This window comes from Lycium barbarum, chromosome 3 (assembly GCF_019175385.1).
Source record: "Lycium barbarum isolate Lr01 chromosome 3, ASM1917538v2, whole genome shotgun sequence".
NCBI classification, from domain to species: Eukaryota; Viridiplantae; Streptophyta; class Magnoliopsida; order Solanales; family Solanaceae; genus Lycium; species Lycium barbarum.
Window position 1 is genome coordinate 28,983,829 of NC_083339.1, and position 7,509 is coordinate 28,991,337.

A 7,509-nucleotide genomic window follows, 5' to 3' on the forward strand; every position below is an offset into this window, starting at 1 on the left:
AACATGGTGAAAATGAAAAGCAAAAGAAGCAGTTGGGGGAGGGGGGCTGTGGCGGGGGGGGGGGGGGCTGTGGAGTGGGAAGAAAAATAGCTGGGGGTGGGGATGTGGCAGGGGGGCGGGGCTGTGGCGGGGGGGCGGGGCTGTGGAGTGGGAAGAAGATGGTGGGTGGGGTTGCGGAGGGGGAGGGGGATTGTGAAGAAGATGGTGATGGTTTTTATTTTTATTTTATTTTTTAATTGTATAATGTTTATTTTATTTTTTAATTGTATAACCTTTATTTTATTTTTTAATTTATAATAATATATATATATATGAGCGGGTCCACTTTTTTTGTTTTTCACTCTCTTAAATTTTTTTTTTGCCACGTCAGTATTTAGGGTGGAAAACAATTGAAACGTAAGTTGTTAAGGGGGGGGGGGGGGGTAACCACTTTTTTTGTTTTTCACTCTCTTAAATTGTTTTTTGCCACGTCAGTATTTAGGGTGGAAAATAATTGAAACGTAAGTTGTTAAGGGGGGGGGGGGGAGGGGGGTAAATAAATAGAAGTTAAGTTTAGTTGCTAAAGTGAGTTTTCGTGCCAAGTTCAGGGGTTAAAACATGTCTTTTCTCAAACTCTAACTTATGGAAGCGGAGAGTGTCACGGATGCCCGGATATCCATCAAGACCATCGAAGCTGACGTTCTGTTCCTCGAAAATACTTCTCTTCGGGCCCTGCCCCTCATGCATTTCTAGCTCACACCCTTTTTTGTACAGTTCTTCAGACCCCTCTATAGAAAACCGGAGATCCTGCTCATACACAGCCCTCATCCGGAATTTAGTCTCTCTTCTTTCCTGCTCGCGCTCTTGTCCGCGCTCCTCCGCAGTAGGCTGTCTAATGGGTGGTTGTGGTCGGTGAGGTGGTGTGACAGCCTCCCTAGGTCTACTATGGTTTGACGAACTAGAAGAACTCTCCTCATTAGACGAGGAGGAACTTTCGGATGGTGAGGCCGGCCTGCTAGGTGCAGCGAGCTTCTTTGTAGCCCTTGTGTCTTTGAGTTGATCTTCATCGCGCAATCGTGAGGTTACTTTGCTTGCACCGCGACCTTTTCATCTGCCGGCAACCTTGGGTGCAACCTTCTTTCCTTGCCTTGGGTTACCCATACCTGTTAAAGGCAAAGTTAGCTATGATACACAAGAAGCTTTTCAATTATACAACTTATTGGTTGAAGTTCAGGACTTCAATTAGCTCATGCACCGTAACACGGTCGACGGAATGTCGATGGTGTTACGGGTCGTATCTTCAACTGTAACTCATTTGATTCATTTATAACACAGGAAACGTAACACGTTCGATGGACCGTCATACGTGTTACGGTCCTTAACAACTTACCGTATCGTGACCCAAATTTCCAGAAACTTTTGTGGAAATCATAGGTGTTACGGTATGATGTTACGGACCGTCAAACGTGTTACGGTCCATAAGACCTCACCGTAACTTGACCAAAATTTCTAGAAAGTTTTTATGAAAATCATAAGTGTTACGATGGGGTGTTACGGTCCATAACGCACGTTACGGCCCGGAACACTGAATGTCGGGCAACATTTCACAGATTCTCAGAGTAGCTAAATTTTCTCGTCTAAGCACGAGGCCAAGATTTTCAAATTTATGCTCCTTGGGGTATGGTGTAAAACACCAGTTGATCCCCTCACATACCTCGGGTTACTCAGACTTCACCCGATTTTATCCAAGTTTTCTTTGAAACCTTTTATCGAACAGTTGGCGAGCAAACCAATTTAGTAGTTTCACGAATGAAACTTTCAATCGGGATGCCCTCCGACTCAGTGGGAGACAATGTCTTTGTGCCCATGAGTCTCTCAAACAGTAATCATACCAAACCCAACCCCCCACCATTAAATCCCGCGCAATTATTCAATGGGGATTCAAAATCATTCAAAATCATAAGTTCATGGCATGGTATACAAATTTAATCATGGAAGATCATACCAATCCTATCGATAGATGAAAGACTAGAGAGAGTCAACACATTGTGATACCTGATCGTGGACGATAATTAGATGAAAACTTGAGACTAAACCAAAACAGCGATGGACTTTGACAAGAAAAAAATCAACAGTTATGGTAAGATAATGGTGGAGAGATGGTGAGGGGGAGTTAAAAAAATGGAAAGGTGCCATTTGAATAGGAGTATAACCGTCGGGTGATGTATTTAAACATACCCGACCATTACGCTTCGAGTTACGGACCGTAACACAAGGTACGAGCCGTAACTCGTGTTACGGTCTACCAAACGACCCCGTTTTCATTTTTCATTAATGACATGGTAATACATCCGACCGACCGTAACTCGTGTTACGGTCCGTATTACCTGGTGTAACAGGTGCAAATTTTCCAGTGGTTGCCCAGATTTCTGTCTAGGTTACGCTCATGTGTTACAGTCCGTAACGCGAATCGACGGTCCGTAACTCAGACCATAACACTTTTCCCTCATCCTTCAGTGATTGCTGCATCTTTTTGATCTTGTTACACTCCATGATACGAACCGTAACATGAGTTACGGGGCGTAACGTGGAGCGTCCTTTCATTGCAAACTTTAGCACTTACTTTCTTTTGGCCTATTCTGTCCTCAGAATGCTTCCACATTAGCAACCATCAAAAACATAAAAGAAAACAAAGGAAATACGATATTTAAAGTACTTATAAAGCAGTAAATGTGGGTTGCCTCCCACACAGCGATTGATTTGACGTCACGGCTCGACGTGATACCTCAATTTCTAGTTCAGGAACCGTATTTTAAATGATACCGATCAACCACTTTACCATCATCAATGCACCAATGATAGTGCTTCACTCTTTGTGCATTCACTTTAAAAGTCCGAGTGTCATCCTCGGTTTTCACCTCAATGACACTTCCATTTAGGCAAACACTTACAATTTCAAATGGACCGGACCATCAAGACTTTACCTTGACCGAAAAGAACTTTAGGCGCGAATTGTACAACAAGACCAAGTCCTTCGGCTGAAAATCCCTTTTGAGGATCTTCAAGTCATGATAGTATTTTATCTTTTCCTTGTATAGTGTTGCACTTTCATAGGCATTGTACCTAAATTCATCCATCTCGTTGATTTGAAACAACCTCAGCTTTGTTGTTTCATGCCAATCCATGTTCAGCTTTGTCAATGCCCAAAGGGCCTCATGCTCAAGTTGAATAGGCAGATGACATGCCTTCCCAAATACCAACTTATACGGTGAAGTAACAATAGGCATTTTGAACGTTGTGCGATATGCCCATAGAGCATCATCCAACTTTTTAGACCAGTCAGTGCGATTCGCATTGACCGTGTTTGTCAAGATGCTCTTTATCTCCCTGTTGGAGACTTCAACCTGACCACTCGTCTGAGGATGATATGGAGTGGCAACCCTGTGATGCACGCCATATTTTTCAAGAAGATCAGCGAATGGTTTGTTGCAGAAATGAGAACCACCATCACTAATAATAGCTCTAGGAGTGCTAAATCTAATAAAGATGTTCTTTTTCAGAAAGGCAATGACTCTCCTACCATCATTGTTAGGCAAGGCCACCGCCTCCACCCACTTGGAGACATAATCCACCGCAACAAGAATATATTTCAGGCCATATGAGCTCACAAAGGGCCCCATAAAATAAATGCCCCACACATCAAAGAGCTCCACCTCAAGCACAAAATTCATCGGTGTTTCATGCTTCCGACCTATTGTGCCCTAGCGCTGACATTTATCGCAAGAACGTGCCAACATATTCGCATCACGATAGATGGCTGCCAATAGTAGACACACTCTAGCACCTTGGCTGCAGTTCTATTTCCACTGTGATGCCCACCAACCGGAGAATCATGACAAGCCTTCAAAATATCCATCACCTCAAATTCAGCCACAAATCTTCTGATCATATTGTCTGCACAAGTCCTGAATAAGTAAGGCTCATCCCAATAATACCGTCGGCAATCTCTCAAGAATTTCTTCTTTTGATATGCCTTCAAATCTTCAGGAACAATGTCAGTTACCAAATAATTGGCATTATCGGCATACCATGGTGTGACATCACTGGAGACTGCCAAGACTCTTTCATCCAGAAAAGTGTCATTAATATCCAGCACATCAATCGGTCTCCCTGCTGCTTCAAGTCTGGAAAGATGGTCAGCCACTTGATTTTCTGAACCTTTTCGGTCTTTGACTTTAAAGTCAAATTCTTGTAGCAACAACACCCATCTTATCAACCGAGGCTTAGCATCCTTTTTAGCCATTAAATACCGCAGGGCAGCATGGTCAGTGTGAACCACTACCTTGGCACCCAATAAATAAGCCCGGAACTTTTCAAAGACATAAACAATAGCAAGTAGCTCCTGCTCTATTACTGTATAGTTCAATTGAGTTCCATTTAGTGTTTTGCTGGCATAATAAATTAGGTGCAAGATTTTGTTGAGTCGTTGCCCAAGCACAGCGCCAATTGCAAGACCACTGGTATCACACATTAATTCAAAGGGCAACGACCAATCCGGGGACACAACAATAGGGGCTGAGGTCAATTTTAACTTCAACTCGTCGACAACCTTGATGCACTTCTCGTCAAAATTGAATTTGGACTCCTTTTCCAAGAGTTTGCACACTGAATTTGCAATTTTGGAGAGATAAATCTTCTATAGAATCTAGCGTGCCCCAAGAAACTCCGAACCCCTTTTACTGAGATGAGTGGAGGGAGTTTTGAAATCACATCGATTTTGGCTTAGTCAACCTCAATCCCTCTTTCGGAAATCTTATGGCCAAGGACAATTCCCTCCTTTACCATAAAATGACACTTTTCCCAGTTGAGAACGAGGTTTGTCTCCCCACACCTTTGTAGCACCAGATCAAGATGGTCTAAACATTCATCGAATGAATCTCCCACAACATAGAAGTCATCCATGAAGACTTCAAGAAAGTTTTCAACCATGTCAGAGAATATGGACATCATGCATCGTTGGAAAGTAGCTGGGGCATTGCAAAGACCAAATGGCATTCGGCTGAAAGCGAATGTCCTATAGGGACAAGTGAAAATAGTCTTTTCTTGGTCTTCCAATGCAATGTTGATTTGGTTGTAACCTGAGTACCCATCCAAGAAACAATAATAAGACCTTCCAGCTAGTTGATGAAGCATTTGATCAATAAAAGGCATAGGGAAATGGTCCTTTCAAGATGCATTGTTCAGCTTTCTGTAGTCCATACACACTCTCCAACCGGTGACAGTTCTTGTAGGAATCAACTTATTTTTAGAATTAGGGATAACAGTGATGCCCCCTTTCTTCGGCACACATTGGACTGGACTTACCCATAGACTGTTGGCAATCGGGTAAACCACCCCAGCATCTAGCCACTTAATAATCTCTTTCTTTACTACATCTTTCATCGGTGGATTCAATCTTCTCTGATGCTCAACACTTGGTGAACTTTCCTCTTCCAACTGAATTCGGTGCTTACAAATTCCGGAGGGAATCCCCCGGATGTCTGTAATAGTCCAAACCAAAGCTCTCAAATGTTTCCTCAAAACTGCGATGAGTCTATGAGTTTGGCCCTCATTCAGAAGTGATGACACAATAACTGGGAGAGTGGCATTTGCTCCAACAAACTCATATCTAAGATGGAATGGAAGTTTCTTGAGCTCCAACTTCGGTGGCTCAATAATTAACTGTTTTACTGGAGGAGTTGTTCGCTTTTCTAAATCAAGAGATAATTTCTTGGGCTCATAAGAGTAAGACCCCAGACCGGTGAGTGAATTCACCGTCTCAATATATCCCTCCATTTCTTTTGTATCGAAATTGACCAAGATGGCTGATAATGCTTCACCCAAGCATTCTTCCTCCATCTTGAATTCTACCTCTTCATCCACCACATCAAAAGAATTAATGACTAAAATACTTTGATAAATACTAAGCAGTTTTATACCCTTGCTGGCGTGAAAAGTCACCTCCTCAACGTTAACCCGGAACTTGATTTCATTCGTCTCTGAATCCATAAGAGCCCTCCCTGTAGCAAGGAAAGGTCTCCCCAAAATAACAGGGATTTCTTGATCAACAGCATAGTCAAGAATCACGAAATCTGTCGGCAGTAGGAATTCCCCAATTTGAACAAACACATCATCAACTACCCCAACTGGCCTTTTTATCGACCTGTCAGCCATTTGCAACCTCATGGTAGTGGGCCTTGGTATCCCTAATCCTGATCTCTTGAAAATCTCAAGGGGCATAAGATTTTTGCTAGCCCCATTATCACACAACGCCTTGGCAAAATCCTGCTGCCCCACGGTGCATAGAATGGTGAATGCTCCAGGATCTTCCCTTTTTTACACTGTGGTCTTAGAAATAATAGAACTGACGCGATGAGTGATACCCACAGTGTCGTGTATCAATGGCTTCTTCTTCTTTGTTAAGAGATCCTTCAAATACTTAGCAAACCCAGACATTTCTTGGATAGCGTCCATGAAAGGAATGTTCATCGTCAATTACTTGAGTTGATCATAAAATCGCAAACATTTGTCATCTTCTGTTTTCCTCACTAGCCTTTGAGGAAAAGGCGATGAAGATTTGAACATTTGAGTCAAAGGGCGTAGAGCGCCAGAAAGTTTTGCCTTCCCCTTTTCATGTTTTTCTCCTTGTGCCTTGAGATTATCAAGATTTTGCTCCTCTTCAGCTATAATAGGGACTTCCTCCTCTGTTTCTTCCGCCACAATAACATCAGATACATCAGGTTGTGCCTCTTTTTCAACAATTGGCTCAAGATCAATCACCTTTTTATCAGCACCTTGAAGTATTTTTCCACTTCGGGTGCTAATAGCAGCTACGTGCTCCACAGAGTTAACCCCACTACCTTTCGGATTTGGAACTGTATCACTTGGTAGTTGTCCACGTTGAGGAGTATGCACTTCTCTGGAAAGGTCTCTGAATTGCGATTCAAGCTTCTGAATGGCAGCTGAATGAGATAGTTGAACTTGAGACATTCCCTTTATTGTATTTTCAGTTCTGTCCTGATTCATTAGCATTTTCTGCATCATACTTTTCAACTCCGCAGTATTGACAGCAATCTGATTCATTGTATCTAAGCCCTTGTATAATTTCTCGATGTGAATAGCATCCGGAAACCCGTGAGTTGGAAATTGAGCTAGATAGTACTTGAACCGCTCCCATGCCAAATATAATTGTTCCCCTGGGAGCTGCTTGAACTCAAAGATCTTATCTCGAAGTTCATCCTTTTTGCTCGGTGGGAACCACTTCTTCAGAAATGTATTGGCTAGCTCGCTCCAGGTATGAATAGAATTGCTGGGAAGCTTTTCATACCATAACTGAAGTGCATCAGCAGAAACAGCACCTTGGGATTGTTGAGCACACACGTGTAGGAAGTTCTTCAAATGTCGGAGTGGACAATCCTCTGAAGAATTTCAGAAATAACCTTCAAGTTTCAGCAGCTGATAGATAGAACTATCAATTTTGAAAGTAGCATT

General features: G+C 42.6%; 1 non-coding gene across 1 annotated transcript; it reads left to right on the forward strand.

The window, feature by feature from the left end:
- Positions 1-7,147: 7,147 nt before the first annotated feature.
- On the forward strand, positions 7,148-7,253 carry LOC132634481 (small nucleolar RNA R71). Its single transcript, XR_009580200.1, has one exon. It is a non-coding gene; the product is annotated as a small nucleolar RNA R71 (small nucleolar RNA).
- Positions 7,254-7,509: the final 256 nt, after the last annotated feature.